This window comes from Podarcis liolepis (genome assembly GCF_965112155.1).
Source record: "Podarcis liolepis genome assembly, chromosome: 15".
Taxonomy (NCBI): domain Eukaryota; kingdom Metazoa; phylum Chordata; class Lepidosauria; order Squamata; family Lacertidae; genus Podarcis; species Podarcis liolepis.
The window spans coordinates 13,569,474-13,596,080 of NC_139566.1; the positions used below are offsets into that span (position 1 = coordinate 13,569,474).

A 26,607-nucleotide genomic window follows, 5' to 3' on the forward strand; every position below is an offset into this window, starting at 1 on the left:
TTCTGAGGTTTAAGGGTGCTGGGAGTTTTAGCTCTGAGGCATCGACTGCAGTTCCCAGGATTCCATGGGGGAAGCCACTTATTTTAAATACTTGTGAAAGCTCTGCAAATGTATGGTGTGGAGCCGCCTTGTTTTTGTGAACAGGTGAACTGCATAGTGAAGCAGGAAGGAAGTGCAGCCACTTATTTCACAGCAGGGATGATGATGTTGCCTCCTAGGGTTTTATTTGCCAATCAATAAGCTTTTCTCAGAGAGAAACCCACCAAATAAGCTAAGAAGAGGAACAGATAACTTACATGAGCATGCATGCTTAGAGTTAAACTGACACTTTTTTGGGGGGTGAGGAACGATGACATAAAAATCCTTTTATTATGACCAAAGTGATCCAAAATGGTGGGCAAGCTTTTAAGTCCACCAGAACTTATTACCAGGCCAGATATTAAGTTTGAGGCAGTGGAAGCCAACTTTGTATTCAAGCTATATAACATCCATATTGGTCAAAAAATCATTTCTGTTGAATAGTTTTAGGGTGCTTTCAGATAAGCTGTTCATTGTGCATTTATCCTTATTTGATTGCAGGGAGGTTAGACAATGTTGGCTATTTGTGGGGGGCGGGGAGCAGTCTGTGGGGAAGAGAGTTTGTTGTGAGTGGGCTCCCAAATAAACTTTTAATTGTGCAACCAGAATTTGCCAGCATGTGATGGAATCTCACCCCAAAATAATGCCAGTCTGCACGTGACCTTAGAACCATGACAATGAAGGCCTGCATATCAGAATTTAACACTAAACCACTGCTTATAAATCTTGTTGTGATGCTAAGTCTCTGAACAACAGAGCTGGCAACATTTGGGAGCTGAACCCCTTGGCAGCTATTGTATAGATCTGATCTGGCAGTGCATGGGACAGGATGGATGGAACGGGATTTGTGTGTGTGTGTGTGTTGCGATGCTTCCGAATAAATTCAGCTTCCATTCACCACATAACCAGAAAAGAAAAGAAAAAGAAAAACAGCCCAGTTCCTGCAGGAGTCTTTAATCTGCCTAATAATTCATATCGCTGCTAAATCCCTGCCCACAGCCCCCAAGTTCATACACCCTCTTCTTCCCAAACCCCTTGCCTGAAGGAACACATGTTTAAATATTAAAACCGGCTCTTGCGTCTTTAAAGTTTCCATCAGGCTTGAATGCATTCAAAGCAAAGAATATTAGCTAGGCAGAAGAAGTAAGAGTAAACTTGGGATGTTGACTCTTCCTACAAAGCTCTCACTCTTTCTCTTTTTATTAATAGAAAGGGCCAGACCTTACATTGGTATAAAGATCTGCGAAAGAGCCATTTCTTTATTTCTTTTTTTGGTCAACACCACCCAGCATTTCAGCTCCAAAGCTGCAACCATGTTTTTGCACTAGTGGCAATGTAACACATTTGGTGAAAGGGTTTGAGGAGAAAGATTTGCAACTTCTGCCACATCTACACTATACATTTAAAGCACATGGCTTTCCCCGGAGAGTCCTGGGGAATGTGGATCCTCCCTCACAGACCTACAATTCCCAACACCCTTAACAAACTATTATTTATTTAAAACATTTACATACCACTTCATATTCACCATACATATTCACATTTCTAAGCAGCTTACATAAAAGCAATCCATAGAAAATGGGGTGCTCAAACAATACAATTTTAACATAAAACCAAACACTACCTTAAACTGCCTGCTGGAACAAGAAAGTCTTTTGTCATGTGCCTGAAGTTCCGCAAGGAGGGGTGGCCTTTCATTTGGGAGAGAGTTACCCAAGCTTGGGCCCACAGACTGAATGTATGGTTCCCAGGATCCTTTTCAATGTGTGGTGTTGATGTTAATGGAACCAAAGTCACTTCCAAGGACAGATGGGAATCTATCCTAGGGATGGGGAACCTGTGCCCTCCAGCTTCTGTTAGAATACGGCTCCCCTCCGCACCGGCCAGTGTGGCCAGTGGTCAGGGATGATGGGACTGGTAGGTGAGCAACATCTGAAGGGCCATAGGTTCCCCCATCCCTGAACTGTGAGCTTATTCCAATAACTCAAAGCTAATTGGAAACAGTAGGGAACCAGGTTATATTGTTTCTAGCAGATGTTAGCTAATGCATACCGAGTGGGAATCTGGGCTTTTGACTCCCTTAGATCGAGGTACAACCGAGGCTGGTTTAAAGGCTGTGGATCTGGTCCTCTTAACACCAGTGAATCAGCTGTTTCCCAACGTATATCAGCTGGGTATCCATTCCTACAGTTCCCAGGATTCTTTGGGGGGAAAGCCATGTCCTTCAAATGTATGGTGGCTGTGACCACTGTCTCCAGTGTCTCAAGGGAGACCTGCACCTAGTTGTGATCTGGCTTGACTCCAGTGGATTAAGGCTGATCCTCAACATGCCACGGCTCTGATCCCGTTTGTTTCCAAAGAACTACTGCTATTACAACAAATGACAATTAGTTACATTAATTCCAATGGAATGAGGCTGATCAGCAACAAGTTGGGATTTAGCATTGACTCAAGTGGGTAGCGGCTTGGAAATATAGGAAGCTGGCTTGTAATGAATCAGACCATGGGTCCAGCTAGCTCAGTACTATCTTCACCATGTGTGGCCCTCCAGATGTTGCTGACCTACAACTCCCATCCTGCCTGCCCATTGGCCATGCTGGCTGTGGCTGATGCAAGTTGCAATTCAGCAACATCTAGAGGACCAAAGGTTCCCCACACCTGGTCTGCACTAGCTGGCAGTGGCTCTCTAGGGTTTCAGAAAGAACATTGCCAGTCTGTGATCTTCTGCATGCAAAGCAGAGCTCTACCACCGAACTACAGCCCCCCTCTCCTTTATACATATAGGGACCTGGCTTAGACCATTGGTCCATCTAGTTCAGTATTGTCTACCAGTGTTTCCCAGACTTGGGTCTCCAGCTGTTTTTTTGACTACATATCCCATCATCCCTAGCTAGTACAACCCGTGGTCTGGGATGATGGGAATTATAGTCAGCTGGAGAAACACTGGTAAGCTGACAATTGACTGGCAGCAGCTTTCCAGGGTTACAGGCAGGGGTCTTTCTCCACCCTTCCAGGAGATGCTTGGGCTTAAACCTGGGACCTTCTAAATGCAAAACACATGCTCTACCAGTGAGCTTTAGCTGTTCTCACAGCTTATCCATAGTAAGTGTGGAATCTAACTCTCAACTGCAGTGGATTAAATCAAGTAGGGTTGGGAGCTGGTTTCATCTGCTCAAGATGACGCAAGACTAACCTACTGCATGTGAGGAATTTGGGCACATTTGTTTTTGGGAGACAGACTATGTAGTACCGGTAATTGTTGTAATTTTATCATTACTAGCTGCATTGAGGTCTACTGAGGAAAGCTAGGGTACAAAGGTTTTAAAATAATAGCCAATTACCTTAAGAGAATATTTTTTTCTCAGACTAAGCTTGGGGATTTGAACCAGTTTAAAAGGGATCAGTCCACTGGTGGTCATGTATTTTTACAGCTTTCTTACTAATGGGAAGAACAAGCAGGAGGTTAATCAGCAGCAGGAGCTTTCATGCATATGCTAATCACAAAACTGAAAAACAAATTAGATAATGCCATTGTTTCCCAATAACAGGTAACTTTAATAACAATGGTAATGAATTATTAATTTTATTACTTTTTTCCCATTCAACCCATCTTCCCAGGGATGCATAAATAGCCCTCCCCGCCTTTCTTTTATTCTTATAAGCCTACGAATTGGTAGGTCTTAAAAGTGTGTGAATGGCACAGTGTCATCTAATCAGTCTCATGGATGATTAAAGATTTGAACTTGAGTTCCCTTGGTCTGCTCAGCTACTGATGACAGCTTGTGTTCCTGTCTGGAGATGCGAGCAGTATTTACATTTGTATCTCACCTCTCTTCCAAGGAGTTCGAGGAAGTATATCTCCTCCCCCTTGCTCCCCACACAACAGCCCTGACAATTAGATTAGGCTGAGATATATTGACTGGCCTAAGGTCACAGAGTGGGCCACATTGCTGAGTAGGGATTCGAACCTTCGTCTCCCAGATCCTTGTCCAAGACTCTAGCCACTAAACTACACTGGCAGCCACAGTAGCTCTGCCATACCACTAGGTTTCCCCCAGAGTTTTATACAGTGCCAGGGGACAAGCTGCCTTCACGCTTCCATTGCTAACAAACAGCACCATAAAATTATAAAAGCAAGACAAGCTGCTGTCTATACAGTAGCATTCTTGGATTAGTTTTCTATATCTGACCAAAACCCACTGACAGTATTTGACTGGTCAAATGAAGAGGCCTGCCACACCTAATCAAACTCATCACTTCTGTTGTACAAGGCTAGGGAGCATGTGGTTCTTCAGATGTTGGTGAGCTCCAGCCAGCGTAGTCAAGGCTCAAGGATGTAGGAAACCTATCCAATGACATCCCTGGTTTAGGGGGTGTCTCTAATTCCATCATGCAGTTGAGGATTCCAGCCACATTTTACACCCAAGTTGCAGCAATATTTTTACTAGAGTTGGGATGTCTCTGGTTATTATATTTGCATCCCATTTGCACATGTGCCAAGGTGCTCAGAACAATTTTTTTCCAAAGACTCACAACAACCCTGTATGGTAGATTAGACTGAGCACTAGCAACTTGCTAAGGCCACCAAAATATATTCACAGTTGAACAGGTTTCTCAAATTCAGTCCCAGTATCCAACATTTTACACACACACACACACACACACACACACACACACCTCTTAATAGGAAGAGGAGAGGGGTGTGTGAGTCACTTCCCCCACTGTCTCCATACACCTCACTTGCTTCTGGGGGCCTTTCCAAACTGTCCCTATATGTGGGCACGAGTCATGCACAAAATCAGGTTGCACAATTAAAGCTGATCTTCCATTCTTGAGCAACACCCCCCCTCCCCCAAAAAAACTTATTTGGCAAGAAAATGCACTGGAAAAGGTGAAATTAACACAAGCTCAACACATCTAACCTCCATGCAGGAGTGCTCAATAAACAACCCCTTCTGCAAACTTCATCAAACAAATCAGGATGAATGCTCAATAAACAGGTATTTGGGGAGCAAACCACGATGGAAACATCTCTCCCCTCCCAAACCTCCCTGATGGTCTCTTCTGTGAGATGGGGGGACGACGACGACGACCCATGGCCCTCCAAATAGGCTTAAACTCTAGTCAGCGTGGCCAATGGCCAATTCCCATCATCCCTGACCATTGGCCAGGCTGGCTGGGGCTGATGGGAGTTGTAGTACAGCAACCCCTGGAGGGCCACAGGTTCTCTCAGCCCTCCTACAAGAAGAGCCCTGCTGCATCCTCCACAGGGTCCATCTCATCCAGCATCTGTTGTTTGTGCTGGTAACCAGCATGGTGTTTCTGCGTAAAACCTGAATGCAACGGTCCTCGTCTGCTCTCCTGCATTTAGAAAATGCACACCCGCCCTTTCATTGCACTCACAGCACTCTGGACGGCTTAGAATGGTTTGAGAAATTAAAAAAACAATCATAAACACCGTCAGAACCTTAAAAACCAGGGATGGGCTAGCTCTCGGGGGGCCAGTCTGTGTGTGTTGACAGGTCTCTCTTCCGTGCGAACCGCTCCGCTGCCGCCTCAGACCTACGGCTTGCCCAGTGTCCAGTTTCCAACGGTGGGCAGCTAGAAGATGCCTTTGTAAAGCGGGGTAGAGGCGGCGGCGGAGAGATTTGGTCCAAGGGCCGATCTCCATCGCCAAGGCTGGTCTCCAGCAAGCGGGAGACTTCACCCCTACCTACTACACGCAGACACCCAGCCAGCCACGGATCCCTGCTGCCAGGCGCCCCGGGCAATTCAGTCCCTGCCTCGCAAACTTTTTCTCCCCCTGCCTCGCCTCGAAGCTACTCACCGCGCCTTGGCATCCCCGGCGACGCTCCTCCTGCCGGCTCCCCTTTTGGCAACGCGTGTTGAGTTTGTATGGCGCGTGTGGATAGCTAGGTCCTGCTTTTCCCCCTTCCCGGTCTGGGGACTGGGGGTGGGGTGAGAGCTTTCTCCAAATCCGGGCGCGCTCGCCTCCCCTTCTGCAACCGAGGCGGCAGCGGAGCGATCTCCAGCGGGCACCTAAAAACCCTCTTCCCGGCATTGCGGTGCCATATTCCGCTGCTGCCGCTGCGCCCGAATCGCGACCCTCCTCTCCTTTATTTGTGCTCGCCCCCCCCTTTTTTTTGCTTTCACTGCCTCCGCTGCTCCGGATTCATCCCTCTCTGGGGGCCCATTTGAAGCAGCCGTGCAAACGGGAGAGCGGGGAGTGATGGCTGCGTGCAGCTGCGTGTGTGTGTTGTGCAAAAGGCCCGTTGCAGGGAGAGGAGGAGGGGGGAAAGAGAGGTTGGAAGGGGGAGGAGGATTTAGGACTAGGAGGCGGTGCTACGAAGCAATTCCTGGCGGGTGGTGGGGAAGGAGAGATTCAGTTGCAAAGACCCCCACCCTACCCCGCGTCTCAACGTTTTACAGTCTGATCAGGACCCTCCCCCAAATCACATCTGTCTCCCATCCTTTTCACTAGTTCAGATGCAAATAATCTAACAGACTACATCACTGGGTGGAGGATAGTGTACACGGGTGGAGCTTCACTGGGGGGCAAAGGTTAAACTGCCCCTCCCCCACCATCCCTCTCTTCCATTCACAAAAAGCAGCCCCGAGATTTGTGACTGAATTCTACAGGGCATATTCGCTGAGTTAGGGAGTATAACTGGCAGACCCTGAGAGGCAGACTTTCCTCCTGTGCAAGTTTACTCCAAAGTAACCCCATCTGAATGCAGTTGAGACTTACACATCCCAAGTGATACGTTGTGCAGATTGCAGGACTACAAATCCACATCCCCATGCCCCTTCCTCAGAAGCTTGGTCCGAAAGGTCACGCTCCTACCCAGAGCCATAGCTGGGGGTGGGGGACTAGCCAGGGATTTTGCCTGGTGAAGCCTCTAGAGGGGCACCATTGAGGAGGGGAGGCGCCAAACTGGGTCTTTGACCCAGGTGAAATAAAGCCTAGTTTCGCCCCTGTCCTACCCAAAAGTACGCTTGTAATTTTTCTGTGAAGCAAGCTTTGTTGAAATCAGAGTAACTATTCCATGTGTAGGATCAGGCCACGTGTGTGAAGGACAGGGTTGGCACCTCTACTTCCAAGTAAGCATGCAGCCAGAATCACAGCCTGTTGTGTGTTTACTTCAAAATAAAGACCTACTGAGCTCAGTGGGGCTTAGTCCTGTGTAGGATTGCAGCCTAATCCTGTGCATTTTTACTCAGAAGTGAGCCACACTCCCTTAGGACTCAGCTATACAGCTGCAAATAAAACGTTTTAAGTGAGTCTTAAGTGCAATATGCAATGTGACATTAGATGGCGATTGTGAGCCTTATGGAAAATTCAATGTATTTTTAAAAAACATTTTAAAAAAAGCATTTTCAGAACGGCTTTTATATGTGAGTAGATTCCACCTTAAATGAAACATAATTCTCAAGTAAATGTGTATAAGATTGCAGCCTTAGAGCCCTGAGCTCAGGGGTAAAATTCTAACACAAGAAGAAGATAGCCACCACCCCTGCCCTACATCATATAGGAAGCATCCAGCACATTGCATCATGTCATGGCTCTCCACAGACCCTGAAGTGCCCAGGCTGGCAGACAGAGAAATGAATATGGAAAAAAACTCAGTGGAAATGAACAAAACTCAACTACCACCAGAGCATTCTGAGGACTGCTAAAGTATATTTAATAAGGCATGTTATATACAGCGAACTCTTCTGATTAAGAAATAATTTATTTTTCTAAAGATTTTTTGTTTTCTGCTAACCTAACACAAGTAAAAAGGTCAAGTTCTAAAGCCCTGAGTTTATTTGTTTATTAAAATTGCTTATTTTTTTAGTTTTCCAAAGGAGCCCAGGGCAGCAAACGCTTCTGTGATTTTTAAAAAGACCAACAATTTAAAAAAGCATTTTTTAAAAAAACTCTTAAAAACAATAAAGCCAATTTAGAAACATACATAACCAAATCATGTGCCTGGATAGGCCAGCCAAAACAAACAAGCAGGTATCTAAAAGACTACTGCACCTTCCCTCTAGGAAAACAGGAGGCTGAATCTGAGATGTCAACCTCAGATTCCATTCATTGAGGGGGTGTTGAAATATCTCTGGGCTTCCATCACAACAGATGGGTGCAGCCTACCTGATTTTAACAGGAGGGGTATAAATGGTGCAACTGGCTGGGAGTCAGAAGAGAGTCTTGTTTTTCTCCCCACCCTTTCCTGGGCAGAATAAGTTGTACGGTTCCGTTTTGTCTCAGGGCCCAGACCAAAATACGCAAGTATGGGCACTTCCCTCTGTTGCTCCCCACCCCCAGCAGTGTGATTCAATCACATGCCCAGCAAATTCATGTTGTGCAACGAAAGATGTGGTGCTCTTGCATAACAAACCTGCTTCCCCCTAAAATGAGACCTTTCCCCCCAATATGGAAAGTGACAGCAAAATGCTCTGGAAAAAAGGTGGAATAATGTTTCCTTGATGTAACCTTGTCTAAGCTCCCCATAAACAAATCAGAATGAATTCTCAATAAAATACCTGATGTTATCTCACCTCCTTGTAAGCCCCACAAACAAATCAGGATGGGTGCTCAATAAACAGGTCATCTGGAAGCAACCCATGTACGATCCTTTGCAAAAATAAATATAATTTCCATAGCTGTAAGGTAATAGAAACAGAGTATATATATCATGGTTGAATCATCTCTCTCCCTCCCCCCTTTTTTTACTCCCTTATTTATTGTTTTCAGAAGGGTATGGGTTGGGGAGTTGTTAGGCAAAAACATCACAGAGTAGGGCTTGTGGATTTAATTAAAGGCCCCCACCTAGCCTTTTCTTCAAAATTCCATCATGTGCTTGACCCTGGACCAAAATGACATACCTGCCAACAAGTTTCCTTTCCTTTCCTTCTTTGTCTGCCTTTCTCATGCTTGGGGAGAGCTAAGGTCTCAGGTTCAATTCCTGGGATCTCCCGGTACGGCTGGGAGTGTCCCCTGGCTGAAACCTTGGTGAGCTGCTGCCAGTCAGTGTGTACAATAATGAGTTAGCTGGACCAATGGTTTCTAACTTGTCATTAGGCAGCTTCCTCTGTAAGGGTCGGGTTCAATCACTGGCACCTCCCCAAAATCCTAGAGAGCTGCTGCCAGTCAGTGTAGACAATAATAGATGAAACAATGGTCTGACTTGGTATAAAACACCTTCCTATGTTCATTTAAGTGCTAGCTTTCTATAGGCAAAGAACTTCTGGTGTGGGGGAGATAAAGCCAAATCTGCAAACCTATGTGATGATACCATGCAATTTACTTAAAAATAAAATAAAAAATATTTCAGTTGGCACTGATGGCTGATTTAGGTTTCCTTCCTCGAATATCCAGCTTTCGTTTAAAAAGTGGGGGAAGTCTGTAACCCTTTTTCCTTGCAGAGATGCAAGGAACTGTATGCAGGCAGCATTCCACCCAATTGTTCAGCAAGGAGCATGCTGCCTCTTGCCTTTCCAGCACTCCTGGAGGGATGACACTTAAAAAAACAAACCCATTTAAGTTGCCTTTATTGAAACTGTTCAATGAATGTAACAGGGCGGCTGGGTCTGTCCAGGTCTGAGCACTCTTGGGCTGAATCAGCCATCTGTCAGACCCGTGGGCTGTGCCACAGAGCACAGGAATGAGCTCCAGACAAATGAGCCCTGAGCCCAGCCGGGTGGGTGGCACCTCACAGCCCCTGGCAGAGTCTGAAAGGAGCTAGTCATTTTCTTAATTCCCTGGCAACGAGGGCGGGAGAAGTATTACAATATACTTTTTCTTTAATTAAAACATGTTCGTTTGGTACACCAAAGTGCCTTAAGTGAGATGAATAAACACGTCAGAGAAAGCACACTGCTTTGGCCCTTGGGGATGGCACCAATGGCACCTTCAGCTCCCTGATTTTGCCGTACGCTCCCCTTGCGGCTGGGCAAGTCCCTTGATTATCCCTACATCTGCCTTCTGTGGTGTCTTCTTGGCAGACAGGACCTGAGTCTCAAACGTTAGCTACATATGCCTCTGCCAACAGGGCCCTCCCTGACTTCACCAAAATGAAAGGGAGGGGTTTTGTCTGAGTCCTCCTGCTGTGTATGCGTGTGTTTCGAAGCTCAAATTAAATCCATTATTTATAGACAAATATAAGAGCTAGAGATTGAATCGCTGTACATGTTGGCTTTCCCTGCTCAGTGCCTAGAGAAGTTGGGAAATGCAAGCTAATAGTAATTGGGTGTACAATGTGTGTGGCCTCATCCTAGGCATATTCGGAGGCAAAGCCCCACTAGAGCTGGTGTTTTGCTCTCAGCTAAAGGTGTGCATGGTTACAGCAGCTCAAGCTGATTCATCACTTAGATGAACTGATTAAAAACATTTTGGTAAATTAGAAAAAAGATGCCTCTGATTAATCAAGACAGATTTCTTTTTAAAATGGTTAATTATTTTCAATACACACTTATAAGGAAAAGCATGTGGTTAGTGACATCTTAGAAGAGGTATTTCTCCTTTTCTAGCACGGGAGAGAACACCTTTTCTAAGATGGTGCCTATCACATTGTACTCATTAGCTAAAAGCAGAGTTCCTTCTCCCCTTTCTATTGTTTTATCAGTTTACAAATTTATGTAGATTTATTTGACCAAGGTTGCTTGTTTCCAGATGACCAGTTTATTGAGCATTCATTCTGATCTGTTTGCATAGAGCTCAGACAACATTGTGGCAAACAACAGTTATCCCACACTTACCAGTATGTTTTCCCATCACTTTACCTGTAGCAAAAAGTCTAATGTTGGGTAGGAAGTGAGTTTGTTGCAAAAGAGCACCTTGTGTTTGGCTTCCGTCTGTCTCTAGAAACAAAGAAGTGTTCCCCTGAAGGTGAAGCCAAACTGCTGGAGAATGACAGCTCCCCTCCCCTAACATCCCATACACCAAACCAATGTTGATTGTGCAACCTAAATTGTCCAGTATGTGTTGAATCCCACCCAAAAATAGTTACAGTCTGGGGACACCCCAAAATTCACATGATTAAGAGAGGGCACTTGCTTTAGTTAACATAGTATTCACAGATAGCATCTAAAATGTTTCTTATTACAACAATTCTGTATTGTTATCTCCAAATTAAAGATTTGGGTGGGGAGTGGGGAGGCTGAGAAATGATAGTTTCTCCTAAAGCACCTGTGGAACAGGAACCAAAACCCCGTGACCTAATGTGGGTTGCAGCAGTAGCAATGTTCTGCCTCCCCCAAGCATGCTGCCTCCAACAGTGTAGGTCAAGCATAATCATTATGGTTAGCCACCATTGATATCTTTCTCCTCCATGAATTTGTCTAATCCTCTTTAGACCATCCAAGTTGAGGCCATCACTGGCTCTTGTGGGAGCAAATTCCATAGTTTATATGCCATATGAACTCTCTCTCTCTCTCTCTCTCTCTCTCTCTCTCTCTCTCTCTCTCTCTCAGTGTGTGTGTGTGTGTGTGTGTGTCTTTCTTTAAAGAGGCATACCAGCAGGCCAAGTTCTGTCTTCTGCACAGGAGCAGGGTATCAGGTGGGGATATGAAGCAATGCTTAAATCACTGTTGGGCTCTTTATGAAATCCACAAGCCCCAACCCTGATTCTCCCCAACTGTAGCCAAATGCATGGACCTTTGAGCTAAAATCTGCAGCTAAGGGGGCCAGGTCCCCTTTGTAATTCAGGCACTAAATTGGAGTCTAGAGGCTGGGCAGCTGAAGCCCAATTTGCTACAGACCTTTCTTTGGAGTGGAGATTCTCCCTCCTCCCTCTGTGACACTTCGCACCTCCCTCCCCCCAAAAACACACACACTGAAGTAGTTAAGAAGCATAATTCTCCCCCTGGCAGAGGTGCCAAGCCTCCATTAAGTTAATATCTATGGAACTGTTTGAAGTAAATAATAAGTTTTTCTTCCTTTCTCTTTTTGGGTTGCCCCTTTCATCTTTCCAGAGCAGGCCGGATGGCAGACCATAATTACCCTCGCTGCGGCTTGCTCGGGGCTTTTATGCTGCAGTTGTTATTAAAAGGGCCAATGGCTCTGGGGAGCAAAGGAGGCTTGTGCGGAGTCTTTCTTTAATCCAGAAACTCAGGTGCCCCTTCATCCCCCTCCAGGGTAGCCATACTCAGCCCTTGTCAATCTGACAGACGGGAGCAGACCTTGCTGGCTGAGGAGCTGAGGCTGACGTATGGCAGTTTCTGTCTTGAGCTGCTTTGTGCAGGATGCACATCTGGAAGAGAAGCTGACCCAGGCTTTGCCTTCAGCTGCTTTGTTCTGCTCTTTCTCTTCCCCTTAGAAAACAAAAAAGGGAAGAGAAGAGCAAGGTTCTAGGCCTCATGAGTCCACACACTGCTGGAAAATGTGCAAATAGGTTTGTTCTTTTAAACATAAGACAGTCTGTCTTACTCCATCAACCACAGGCTTGCAAGCAAAACAGACTTGTTCAGTGGACAGAATGGAAAACTTGACTTACAGCAGAGATCACCTATGTGGTACACCCCTGGGGATTCCCAGTACCCACAAAACCTCTGAGCTCTTGCAATTCACCACCTACTTGGTGATGAGGTAGTGAGAGTGGCTACCTTTTTTCTCCCTTGAGAAGTACACAGAGCTGAAAGAGGAAGTTGGAAGACTGATCCTCCCCACCCCACTTCCTCTTTTAGCTCTGTGTGCTTTTCAAGGTTTATATTAAATCTGCTGGCTCTGACTTTTAACCAGACACCTTGGAAAAGCAACGTTTTGACATGTACCTCTGAGGGAGTAGGGAAGCTGATCCCCAGGGGGCAAGTGGCTAAAAAAGGTGGCTCTTCCCAGCACTTCCTCAAGAATAATGTTCATGGGCCTAAAAAGGATGACAGGCTCTAACTTACAGGAATCTGAAACATGTTTCAATGTTCACGGTGTGTACGTTTTTCCTACTGCTGCCTCTGGGTTAAACAAGTTTGGTAGGTTTTTGTATTGTTTCAAAAACCCCGCAGGCCCTGTTTGAGCAGAAGCATAAAAAGAATTACAGTGGTACCTCGGGATGCGAACAGGATCCGTTCCGGAGCCCTGTTTGCATTCCAAACGGAACGTAAGATGCGACGGTGCATCTGTGTGTGTGCAGGTCGTGTTTCGCCGCTTCCGCACATGCACGTGACGTCATTTTGAGCGTCTGCGCATGCAGCGAAACCCGGAAGTAGCGTGCTCCGTTACTTCCGGGTTGCCCCGGAGCACAACCCGAACACGCTCAACTTGAAGCACATTCAACTTGAGGTATGACTTTATCTCCACATTTGTGTGGGAAGTGATGCCTCTATCATACCACCTTCGACCCTTTTAAAAACTCTTGTTGGTCTCCATCTCTATCCTAAGATTGCAATTCTGTCCATACTCCCCACTAAGTAAGTATGGATGGGATTGTGGTTTTAGGATGGAGGTGGAGATCAACAAGCCCCATTGAACACAGGAAGGCTCACTTTTACTCAGTGCACAGGATTGGGCTCAACATCATAATATGCTTTAGTACGGAAGGCTCATATCTTCCTGCTCTAGTGCATTTATTTAAAAAAACAACCCACAACAACCCACACTTGTGAGTTTGGATAACAAGTCATGTAATGTGGAAAACTGCCATGTTTCATTTGATTGATAGTCTCTATAAAGGTAGCTGTTTAGTTCTGCTCCCTAAATTCAGGTTTACATAGAATTTCAAGTGTTTGGCAGGAACCAGAAGTTGATGGAGGGGAACCAGAGGAAGGCCTGGAAATTGAGCTTAATTCCCTCTCTCCGGTCTCCCTCTGTGTACTCATTGCTTCACTGAAAGCCTTAAAAAACAAATAAATTCTGTTTTAATTTTGCAATATAATTGCAAACAAAACAAACAAACAAACAAACAAACAAACCAACCACTAAAAAGAAAATAAAAGCATAAAGATTATGAGTTCATTACATACCTGGTGTGAAATCTTACTCCAATAATATAAAAAACAAATAAATCAGTTTTGTAGACTGACCGTCTCATCTTTCAAATAACCAGGGCATCTTACATTCTCTTTCTTTTCTATTATTTTAAGGAAAGTTATATCCCTTCTGAGAGATGGGAAGCAGCAATTTTCAGAAGAGACCTGAAGTTTTGTATCCTGGCCCTCAAAACCTTGTCCCACTGCTTTCCCCCAAGGAAAGCCGCTCTTTAGCGCTGAATTGGAGCAAACAGCAATATCTGTTGATTGATGTTTGCTCTGATTTAGCAATATTAGCTGGGAAAGGAGCAGGGCAAGGGGAAAACCACTCAGACCTGTGCTTCCTAGGCATGGGACTAGCAGAAGTGTAGATGAGCATCCTATCTGGATTCTGAGGCAGATTCCGCCTCCTATCTTCCTTAGTTCTTCTCTATGCTCATAACAGCTACTAAACGGCTTCGGCCCAGTATACCTGAAGGAGCGTCTCCACCCCCATCGTCCAGCCCGGACACCAAGGTCCAGCTTCGAGGGCCTTCTGGCGGTTCCCTCACTGTGAGAAGTGAGGCTATAGGGAACCAGGCAGAGGGCCTTCTTGGTTGTGGAGCCCACCCTGTGCAATGCCCTCCCATCAGATGTCAAGGAAATAAACAACTATCTGACTTTTAGAAGACATCTGAAGGCAGACCTGTTCAGGGAATATTTTAATGTCTGATGTTTTACCATTTTTTTATGTTTTGTAAGTTGCCCAGATGGGCGGGGTATAATAAATAAATAAATAAATAAATAAATAAATAAAACAAACTGCCACTTGCATTTTAAAAGGGATACCTAATCCTGTGGCATAGATTCTGAAGTCACTTTGCATGCCTGCTGATGAGTAAACTACACATTACAAAACTCATGCAGCTGCGCTATAAAAGTTCATACATTCTGCAGGTAGTCATACGTTGGAAGCCGAATGCCTTGGCACTTCTACGCTTTGGCTCCTGAATGCCGCAAACCCAGAGGTGAGTCTTCCGGTTTGCGAGCATTCTTTGGAACCTGAATATCCGGTGCGGCTTCTGATTGGCGGCAGGAGCTTCCTTCAGCCAATCGGAAGCCTCACCTTGGTTTCCCAACATTTTGGAAGTCGAACAGATTTCCGGAACGGATTCCATTCAACTTCCGAGGTACGATTGTACCTAGAAACATGGGAATGGAGTCAGACCATTGGTCCATCTAACTCAGTATTGTCCACACTGACTGGCAGCAGCTCTCCAGTGTTTCAGACATGGGATGTTCCCACCCCTACATGGAGATGCTGGGGATTGAACCTGGGACCTTCTGCATACCAAAGCAGACCCCCCTGCCACTGAGCTATGGCTCTTGCTGTTCCTGACTTTCCTTGCAACAAAATCTGAGATAATTCCACATATAGGAGGGGAAAACCCCACACTGGTGTTAGAGAGGTAAAACTCCACCATAATCCCCAGTCTCATTGCAGTGGCTCCCAACACAGGAAACAGAAAGTTTCTATCTCCTAATAAAGGCAAGCACAAAATTGCAGCTTTCGATTCCTTTATTTCCCTATCCTCCTCTTCCCAGCAAAAATATTTTCATATCAGATGTTACTATCAATATAATTAACCTCCCAAGACACAAGTTTGAAATCCTTTCTTGTTCACCAGCGTTTTCTATTAACTCTGCTAGTTTTTCAACGTGGCGGGGGAAGAGGTACCCCATCTTCGTTTTTAAAGCATTTAAAGCATTTTTAAAGAGATATATAACATTTACATACCTGCCTACAATTACAGGAGAGATAAGGCAAGATGCATAATGCATGCAGCATGAAATTGGCAAAATAATTAACTTTAGGCTCCTTTTATTTTTTGGGGGGGGGCAGGGTAGGAAAAGAGAATCGCAAGGGCTGCCATTTCTATAAAAAGACACCTCCAGATAAATATCAGACAGATGCTTAGTTGGTCCTGGTTCTAGCTGGCTCGAGGCTCACATCATGATACTATCTTTCCCTAGCAAATTCTTGCAAGCCAAGCAGGATAGAATGCTGTCTTGATCCTTTAAGGAGCACCTTGGTCCCTGCAGCTCAGAATTGGGACAGACAGCTCTGCTCTGTCAGCAAGATGGAGAACCTGTAAGTAGAGAACTGGTGGAACCCAATTCAGATCTTAGCCTTGTTATGCATCCAGCAAAGTATAAGTCTCAGGCCTCAGCTTCTGCAAAATGGGTACAATGATACTAGCCTTCTCACCTTACTGGGTTGTTATAAAGAATAAGATTACTGACACGTTGAATGCCCTGAAGTACTGGTCCTCAACTGGAGGATGCACAAGTAAGGTTAAAAATAGACACTTGCTTATTGTGTAGCAGGCAGTGAAGGCTGGTATATTAAGGCAAATAGGAGACTCCCCCACCAAACTCAGTCATCATGCCTTCTTACTTACATCCAGTTCAGTGGGAGGCACTGCCTATCAGCTTCTTAGTCTCCGAATGTCTTTGTAGAATTCAGCCAGGAGGAGCATGGGGACAAACCTAGAATCAGTTGACTCTGCCTATATTTTGCTCTAGCGCCACCTACTGTCAGGCTCCTTCCGTCTTACCAGTTCCCATGGACACCAGCAATTACTGGTAGCAGGGAGCTACATGCTTGTTTTTCCTAAAACAATTACAGGTACAAGGAACCTGACCAGCACCCCAACATCTGATAGTAATCTTTTCTTTTTCTCCCACTTTCCTCATTTTATCTTCTGAGCAAGGTAGATTTGGTTGTCACAAGTTTGCCACGTACGAGTTCATGAAGTCTGGAAAGTCAGTTTTGTCCATAATGCAGATAGTTTATACTAACGATGGAAATCATGTGGTGGGATAGAAAAGGGTCAAATGATCCAACCCACCTTCTGCTACTTTCTCACTTCACTCATCCACTTCAAAGTTGTTTTATAAAGGAAAAGATTACTGGGCAAAACATGTACCCAAAAGATAAATAAAATTTAAGAATTTTTTAAAGCCAGCTAAGTTCTACTTAGGGTTGCGTGAATCTGTAAATTTTGGCTCCTCTAAGTTGCTCATTTTTTCATTCATAAGTTCAGTTCTCCACATCGGCTTGCAATCTTTTTTAAAAAAGGCTTCATGAAAATTCATTAGCATTTTAGAACTATTTTCTTATAATATACGCAGGTATGTATGTAGTACACATTTTTGCGAATCAATTTCCCCTAATAACATGCATTTTTTACATGTTGCTTGCTTGCCTTGCAAAATTTGGAGAAGTGAAAACTTCAAAGGTTGTGTTTCAATTCTCATATTGTTTCAGGAAGTGCTAATTCAGTAGATTTGCCTTTAAATGTGAACTAAATCAAATTTCCTCCCCATCCCTAACTCAGAGCAGTCCCTTTGATATTAGTGGACATAGGTTTGTCATACACAGTAATTTTAATGGGTCTACTCTATGTGGGATTCAACTGCATTCCTATGCACACTTTCCTTGGAGTAAGTCCCACTGAGCACGCAGAAGGGTCATCATTTAGTGATAGAGCATCTGCTTTGCATGCAGAAGGTCCCAATAGGGCTGGAAAAAGAGCCCCTGTCAGAGGCACTGCCAATCAGTGCAGACAATACTGAGCTAAATGGATCAAGAATCTGACTAGGCTGCATCCTACATTCCTTGATATCACTGCTAAAGTAGCCTTCAGCTGTTTGCTTAGACAGTAGTAGTCTTCATTAACTGCCCTTTCTTCTCTCATGTGTGGTATTTTCTTACTATATCCCTTCCAGTATGTAGTTTGGTGCTTTTGTTTCTTGTCAGTTTTAACACCTTTAGGTGACATTTTTCTCTCACACTCTGATACTGATACAACTGTAAAAAAAAGCAAAAACCTGTTTTTGCTAAGCTTTGTGCAAACTTTCCCCTAACCCTTTTACAACACAAGCTGCAATTCTTCCTTGTACACAGTATTTTAAGGTTGGCACTTAGGAGCACTGGAGAGGGGAGAGATCTGGGGTAAGGAGGAAGAGGGGAGGTGGAACATGTGAGGTTGGTGTAGCTCAGGCTTCTGAAACACTGGACCAGGGGAAGCCAATGCAGTACCCTGCGCATGGGGTGGGCTGCAGCTTCCGTCATCCCTGACAACTGGAAGTCCACAACATCTGGAGGGCACCACTTTGGCTATCCTTGAACTGATTTGAAAAATCCACATTAAAAATGCCTTTATTAGATCAGCCAAAATGTTATGAAATAGTGTGCAAGCTTTTGAGGTCTCCAGAATTATTTGTCTGGCTTGATGTCAAACTAAACTCGAAAGCTTGTACGTTATTATATAACATTTTGATTGGCTTAACAAATGGACCAACACATCCATACTTTTATATGAGCCAGCATGTTCACGTTTTCCTTACGGCTCCCTTTGCTTTTTGTGGACTAATTTGGAAATTAGAAGATGCAGGCTGGACCTAGAAAGCCTAGATTCTTCCAACGGAAACCCCAGACCCAAAGGTTAAGTTGCATATTCATAGGGCCTTTCCTGTGAAATTGATAGCAGCATCATGACCTGCCTTGGGATATTAGGTTGGGGTGAAACAACGGCCAACAATTAATAAAGACCATGCACTCTCTCCCCCAAGAAAGCAGCTTGGAGGGCTGTTTGGAACAAAGGTCAGGAACAGGCTTCCAGACAAGACACGGCAATTTCTATCTTTTAACTGGCTGAATCCCCCACTCTGTGTCAGAAAGAAAACAGATCATCATCTCTATTGGGGGCGGGCCGCAGTTCAGTGGTAGAGCATCTGCTTTGCATGTAGAAAGTCTTGGTTTAATCCCCTGCATCTCAAGGTAGGACTGGGGAAAGACTCCTGGTCTAAAACTTTGGAGAGCCACTGCCAGTCAGTTCAGACATTACTGAGCTAGATAGAGCAATGGTCTGATTCAGTATAAGGCAGCTTCCTATGTAGGGAAAGGGAAAGCTGACACACTGAAGCCCCGAGGATGGTGTTGGACTCTGACGAACAACCATGTTAGCAGCTCACACAGAGAGCAGTTCCCCCACAAAAGGCAAATACAGGAGGGCAGTGATATACAAGGGACAGTTTACTGGAAAAGAGGGGTTATTCTTGACTGTGATGGGTTTTATTTTCGCAGCACACCCAAATGTTGGCTTACAGAGACACTGCGAATGTGTGGGCTTCCAGAGAGAAGCTCATGCCTGCTCTGCCCCTCCCTGGTCCTTTTTGCTGCCGCACCATGCTAAGGTTTGTTGCTGGCTACAGCTTTTAATTAGTGAGCAGAGAGCTCAACCACAAGTCTTGGTTCAGATGAGGTGCTAAGCCAAACCTTGGTTTGTTGTGGCACGTGGTGCTGCAGCAAAAAGAACAAGGGAGGAACAAAGTGGCTGCAGCCTATTATCCTGGAGTGCACATTTATACAATCTTGCTAAGCCTTTTTCTGACTGACCAGCAAAATCCTTCTCTCCTTATTCCCGCCGGACTAAATTTAACAGGTGGGGAGGGGCCGCCCAGCTGCCAATATCCTGATGTCACTATGACATCAGGTAACACAGTGCTTTGAAGCCTTGATTGTTGGGACTTCAGAGCGCAGCTCAGGGCTGTTTGAAAGCCTTTTTGGAAACAGCCCAAGGCTGCTGTTTCAACCTCTGAAACCTGGAGTTCCGAAGAGCAGCAAGGGGCTGTTTACAAAAGAGATTTCAAACAGCCCCACACTGCTGTTTGAATCTTTGGTTTTTTTAGTTTCAAGGAGCAGTGTGGGACGGAGAAATGGTTTCCACTGAAACCGCTGCTAAAGTGGAAATAATTTTTCTAGTCCATTTTAACATCCCCTCCAAAACAGTACTTCTGTCTTGTCAAGATTCAACCTGAATCCATATAATCCTTATAAGCAGTAGTAAGGCCCTCACACACAGCAATGCTAACTGACCACAGTTGGACTGCCATCTGTAGAGGGTCTCCCTTCCTTGTAAGACCTGTAGCGTCCAAAGTCTATTGCCTAACTGCACTACATGCCCAGAACCAGCTGGTAAACTTAGGGGTGTACAGATTGTTTTGTGCAGATTCTCTCAGTTATGCATCCACCAACCCACCATTTCATACTGCTGGGTTGAGAGAATGGCCGCTTGCCACCTCTTGAGTTCATGAGCTGATGGGAGGCTTGAATTGGGGACATTTTGTGGCATGCCAGTCGCATTCTTGGCCTCTGGGCTATGCCAGCTCTCTTCAGGACCCTTTTTGGGGTTTTCTGCTGCTGGCAGGTATATATGTGTGTGTGTGTGTGTGAGAGAGAGAGAGAGAGAGAGAGAGAGAGAGAGAGAGAGAGAAAGCAAGCAAGCAAGCAAGAAAGAAAGACAAGGGAAGTTAGTTAATAAACTGGTAATCAATGGTGGGAGGGGGCAGGGGGCGGATCAGACGCACTAGCAGCCGATTCATTACAACGCCCGAAAATGAGGCTGAGAGATTAATAAGCCTTTGATTTATTGGTGCTTTGAGCCCTTGAGCATTACTCACGGTGTGGCATTGACAGGCCCTCTGTTCCCACTGTGGCCTCTGAGAGCGGGGGTGGGAGGGGGCTGATGCCAGGACCCATCCGGATGAAGCCCTAAATGCCTGACTTGTCAAGGCATTAATGGCTTTGTTGTAAGCCCCACGGCCATGAAAGATTCCCTCTGGATGGGGTAATTGTTATTGATTATGAAAGCAGATAAATCCAGCAGGAGGGCAGAGCCTGTCGCTGGCGGAAAATCCGCCGATGAGGTTGCAAAGAGCTGCTTTGGCTGGTCTCTTGGTTGTAGGCTCCATGGGAAGGGCTAAAGCTCTGAGCATCTGCTTTGAATGCAGAAGATCTGAGGTTCAGTCTCTGGCATCTCCAGGTCTGGCTGGGAGAGACTGCTTGTTGGATACTCTGGAGAGCGGCTGCCAGTAGGTGTGGACAATACTAAGCTAGATGGGCCAATGGACTGGCTCAGTATAAGCAGCTATACTTGACGTATAGGTGACTTGGAGTGGTTGTGTGTCAAAGCAGGTATGCAATTGTTCTTATTTTGCCCCCATTTTTCTCTTTTAGTGGATGCCTTATTGAAAATTTGTTAGTGATTTGCTAAGTGTTGTTTTCAGGATTCAGCTGCAATTCTGGAGTTGCTTGTATCTTGTGTCTCTAAGACACATGCATGTAAATGCACACACATGATCACTAAGGTACCATGTGGTACACAGCCTGCCAATCTCTCTCTCTCTCTCTCTCTCTCTCTCTCTCTCTGTGTGTGTGTGTGTGTGTGTGAGAGAGAGAGAGAGAGAGAGAGAGAAGCTGTTGCTCTGAAGTCTGTTTTGATCTGTTGATAACAAATTGTAGGATAGTTTTGTTCTCCAAGAAGTATATCTTTTTAAAAAAAAGAACAAACATCCTGATAGTACAAAATCAGTGTTGGGTTGGGAGTAAATTAATACGGCAAGTAGAGTAGAGCTTCATGTAATATTAGGTAGTGGCTTGGGGCTCCACCAACTTGTTTATTGAGCATTCATTTTGATTTGCTTGCAGAAAGTTTTTTTGCAGAGGTTAGCTTATGTCTGGTCTTTACCGAACATTCCTTTTGCTTTGTTTGCAGGGTGGTTATGTGACAAGGAACATTCATTCTGATCTGTTTGTGGAGTGTTCCTGTTAGTTATTTGTTCACCCCACACTTTGCAATGCCATTTCTGCAAAAAGTTATTTGTTTTTGAAAGTGGATTTGTCGCCCTAGGGTAACAGAGCATTCTGGGCATTGTCATTTACACCTCAGAGAATTACAATTTCCAGCAACCCTGAGTGGTTTTACAATAAATCTGTATTTCCAGGGAACTCTGGGAATTTTAGGTCTGCGAGGGGGATTGTAACTTGAAGAATTTGTGCTTGGGTTTGCTTTTTCCTTCTCCCTCCCCTATTTCCTTTTCCTCATGTGTCATGTCTTTTTTGATTGTGACCCTGAGGCCAGGGAGTGACCCATCTTAGAAATGTAAGCCACATAAATGCTATAAGTAAAGAAATTAATAAATCTAGTTGGCTGTTCTGAGAAACAGGATACTGAACTGGCCTGATCCAGCAGAAGTTTTATTCCATTGTTATGTTCTTAAGGGATGGGCAGGTGAGCCAAGGAAGTGTGATGGGTGGCTGCCTTTCACACAGTGGCTGCAGTTGTACATCACAGTACACCCATAGTTTACTGTCAAGACACAGGTGGCCTTCTGCTTTGCTTTCCCCTTACTGTGTAAAGCAACAAGAATCCACAGTCTCTGTTTTAGTGTTATGTCTGGACCAGGGATTGTGGTTTGTTTTGCTCCAAAACTCCATAAAGTAAGGCCAAGGTTTGTTCTTAGCTTCTTGAACCATGGCCTCTGGTTCAGAATGCAACACTAAATCAAGGATCAAGGTCTGGAACTTTTCTGAGGAAAGCAGTAAAGTGTGAGCCATCTCCACTGTCACAGTAAACCGTGGTGGCAAGGCTACATGTCTTGACTTTGCTATGGCACATTATTTCATGGAATCATAGAATCACAGAATTGTAGAGTTGGAAGGGATCTTGAGGGTTGTCAAGTCCAACCCATGCAATGCAGAAGTCTCTTGCCCAACATGGGGCTTGAACCCTTGACCCTGAGATTAAGAGTCTCATGCTCTACTAACTAAGCTACTTTATATGCTTAGTTCCCAACTGCAACCAGCTGCATAGTATACTTGCAGCATGAAATGGGCCAGTCCCATAAAAGCCTTCCTTCTGGAGTCCATGGGTAGTACACAGTGGTGCTGTGCTACAGAACCTAGAAGTGCTTCTCTAATTATCATTTGCTGTAATTTAGGGATAGAGACGGGCAAATCTATCAGTTTCAGTTTTTCTCAATTTCTCATTTTTCCAGTCTTCAGTTTTCCACATCAGTATGCAATTTTTTTTAAAAAAAGTCCTTTATAATTTATTGGCATTTTATTGCAAATGTATCATAACTTTGAAAAAAAATGTATGCAGTTTTACCTAATGTACATGTATCTTTGCAGAGCAATTCCCCCCAATAGAATGCATTTGTATATGGTGTTTTCACTAATATAAGCATTACTATGCACATTCTACCCTGGTCTGTGCATTTTTAACACATTCCTTGACTGGAGAACTGCATTGCAAATTTCGAAGTGCGAATTGCAGAGAATGGCAGCATTTCAATTTGTGTATTGACTTGGATGTGCACATTAGATAGATTTGCCTCTAAACGCTAACAAAATCAAATTTCTTTCCCATCCCTACAACGGGTTGGGGAAGCTGTAAGTGGACTACAGTTCCCATCATCCTTGATTGCTGGCTAAGGCTGATGGGAGTTGGAGTCCAGTAACATCTGGAGGACCACAGGCTCCTAATCCCTGCCATAACTGCTCTTTCTCTCCAAGAGCTGCAATCGGAACTCAGCGATCTCTCGCCTGCTGCCTTTGCCTCCTATTCAGCCTACTTTAGCTCTTGTTTTTTTTCTCAGCTCTTTCCAGAATGGCTATCCTTCCATTTCCCATTCAGTGCTGTCTGCCTTTATTTAAAGGATGGATTAGATTCACAGAGCTTTGCAACAGCTGATGGAAGACCAGCACACTGGTTTAGGGCACAGCTGTGAGTTCAGTGCTTCAATGAATAATCTTTACCTGTCTCTTAGATTCAGAGAAGTGGCCGGCGGAGGTTAGGGTTCTCGGATCTTGCCTTTTAACGTTGATTTCCTCCTCCTCTTTTTCCCATCGACCTTCCTGAAGGCTTCAAGACCACTTGCTAGTTGAAAGGAGCTGTTTTACATGCTGTGGGTTGCCTGCCAGTCGCCTCTCCTTTGCTCCTCTCAGTGTACAGATAAATTCCAAGGACACCTTCTGGCCCACCATAGGCCACGCCAAAGTGGCTCGGGAAAATACCCTTTGCGGGAAAGGGAACACTTTCCTCCTCCCCAGCAGTTCTTCCACCTGCTTTTCTCTTCCTTTGCTTACTCGCCTTCAGATCCGGTGGTCTGAGCTGGTGCCAATTTGAGATCCCATCATAATGGTGAATCGGTGTCTTCCCTTGAATTTGAACATTTGGGACAGCGTGGTTCGAAAAAGAGTTCTGGTTTAGCCTTTCCTAGACCCACCGCTTAAGCTTTCCTCCCTCCTTTTCCCTGCTTTCTCCAAAACTTACATCCAGCAATTCTCAAGCAGATCTCAGAGGGATGCTTCTTCAGAGCTGGGCTAAGACAGGGGAGCAAGCAGTGGCCACCAGCCTGGTTGACCCGCAGAGCTGACTTGTCACAGGCAGGTGGAGGGGGCTGATTTGTTATGCTGAGAATAAAGGTTATTTTCACCCCCACAAAAAAGTACAGGTGGGACTCCAAATCATCACAGTATTCCTTCTATGATCTGGCAGTGGAGTGTATCCTCCCAGCGATGGCAAAATGCGGATGGAATCAGGTTGGCAAGGCAGAGGCCGCAGGACCAGACAGCAGCTTCTAAAACCTGCAAAAAAGTCATTTGAGAAGGCCGTTAAAGTCTGCAAAAGCAGGAGAAGTCTGCAAAAGCAGGGGAGCTGCTTCCCACTGCCCAACAGAACCTTGCATGCTGCGGTGCCTGCATGCAGCCCTGCCGAGCCTGGCGGATCAAAGGCAGGCACTGACTGGCAAATGCACAGACCGCTGAGCTGCAAAGGGCACAGCAAAGGCTGCTTTACTCCACACGCACATACACCAACTCTAGGCTTTAGCTGGGCAGTTGTTTTTCAACATTCTGCCTTTAGGGTCCAGGGTCCACATCATTCTTATTTTTAATATTATTTTTAGGTCCAGGTTACCCATGCGGCAGAATGAGGAGGTGGTAGCCTGCTGAGTTCGGGTAGCACTGGCTGAACCACTTTGGATAGCAGGGAGTTGGGGAGTGTCACAGTATTGAATAGTTCTCTGTGTTTAAAAACTCTGTAAGCAGAAAGGCAACACAGCAGGCAGAAGTTCTGGGCAAGAGCCTTTCCATGCGATGTGCTCATTTTTTCTTTACAGAGAGTTGTGTGTGTCTCAACACAGTAGAGCATTCAAAAGTGATATGTCTAGAGGTGGTAAAGTATCAACCCATCTCCTTCTGCTAAATGTGTGGTTCCACCCTTTGTTTTAACTAACTGTTTTTTTAAAAAAAGGTTGTAAAATTGTTGGGCATATACCAACAATCACCATTTTAATTTTTCCTTCCCTCCCCCAAACTCTTACTTTATATAGATTTTAAAAATATAAATAAAAAAATGGTTCTATACCACCCAACAACCTGAGTGGATCGTTTGCCTTTATTCTAAAGGCAAAAACCATAAAACAGAAATGTACATAAAATCTAAAATAGCACAATACTTAAAATAATTATAATTTTATATACATAGATGGAAACCTTTCATTTGATCTCAGGAACTATTCTGCAAAATTTGGTTACAATATCTTAAGAGGTGTCCAAATACATAGCAAAGAAACAACTTTCTTGAATATATAGTAGCTGGTCCCAAGAATTCATATCAGTGATCAGTGGTGCTCATGCCCAGAGCATAGAAGTGAGTAGGATAGACCTGACCTTTGTTTGCCACAGAACCTCTGCACTGTGCGAAGTATTCTGGGATCTGTTCTAGGGCACAGAGATCACATCAGGCACCAGCCAGGCCTGTTGGCATCACTCATTGCCTTGTGTGAACTGAATGCGGCAGAATTCCACCAATGCCTCTTTTCACCTGTGCACTCCAAGGGAAAACTGGGAAGTGCAAGCAAACCGTCTGCCAGGGAATCTTGGTGCCTTTATGTTTCTCACTTCCCTTACTTCTCAGTGATGAATCCCCAAGACAACCTGTTTCCTGAGAATGCATCCTGATTTTCTTGCATGAAGCTTACATGGAGGTTAGACCATGTCTGGTGTTTATTGAGTAGTCGTTCTGATTTGTTTGTGGGTAGGTTACACAACAGGGAACATTAATCTTGAGTTGCTTGCATGATATTTTATCGGTTGTTCATCCCACACGTTTTAATGCATTTCCCAATCACTTTCCAAAATGCAAAGTCATGTTGTTTTTAGGTGGATTTGTGGCTCCAGAGTGCTTTAATCCACTTTAAATTGCACAAGCCTAATTTTTTTTGTATGCACCTGAATCTGAAGGCAACCTGATAAACCTGAGCAGAGGTGATTTTAGGTTAGCACGGCTGGGTCAGCTGCACTGGGTGCCAGCACTGCAGGAGGCACTGCAGGTATGATGTGGAATCCTTGCAAGAGGTGGTGGTGGGGGACAGCAAATTTTAGCATTGCGCAGGGTGCTGCTGAAATCTAAGAGCCCAAAGTCCGCCACTGTTCTGAGGAACACTAAAGCCAAATTTGAAAACAGCTGCTGTAGAGGATTTGAGGCCCCATGCCTTTCTTTCACGTGGTTGTTGGTGCTATTTAGATTCCAGAGTACATATTCCCCCTATAGGGCATTTTCACATGTGAAGCCTAAATTGGTTTCTGCAATTAAATGAATATAAAGAAACCTTGAATGTTGTTTTAATGGAAAGGCAGGGTGCAACTTCTCCAGATATGGAATGCAAGCACAACACTGACTAGAATGT

General features: G+C 44.8%; 2 protein-coding genes across 10 annotated transcripts in view; one reads left to right on the forward strand and one right to left on the reverse strand.

Annotated features, from left to right (window-relative positions):
• The window catches only part of MACROD1 (mono-ADP ribosylhydrolase 1), a 309,233-nt gene that overhangs the window by 64,783 nt on the left and 217,843 nt on the right, over positions 1-26,607 (forward strand). The window lies entirely within an intron of this gene.
• Positions 1-26,607, reverse strand: part of FLRT1 (fibronectin leucine rich transmembrane protein 1) — a 164,298-nt gene that overhangs the window by 25,516 nt on the left and 112,175 nt on the right. For 2 of the 5 annotated variants that reach the window (XR_014519768.1, XM_083477787.1), the window contains exon 1: positions 5,906-6,778. The exons of 1 other annotated variant lie outside the window; for it this stretch is intronic. The gene's annotated coding sequence lies outside the window, so the exon portion shown is untranslated. Of the gene's footprint in view, positions 1-5,545; positions 5,826-5,905; positions 6,779-23,671; positions 24,503-26,607 lie in introns of those variants that run through there. 2 more of the 5 variants (XM_083477788.1, XM_083477790.1) reach the window with 2 other exon arrangements.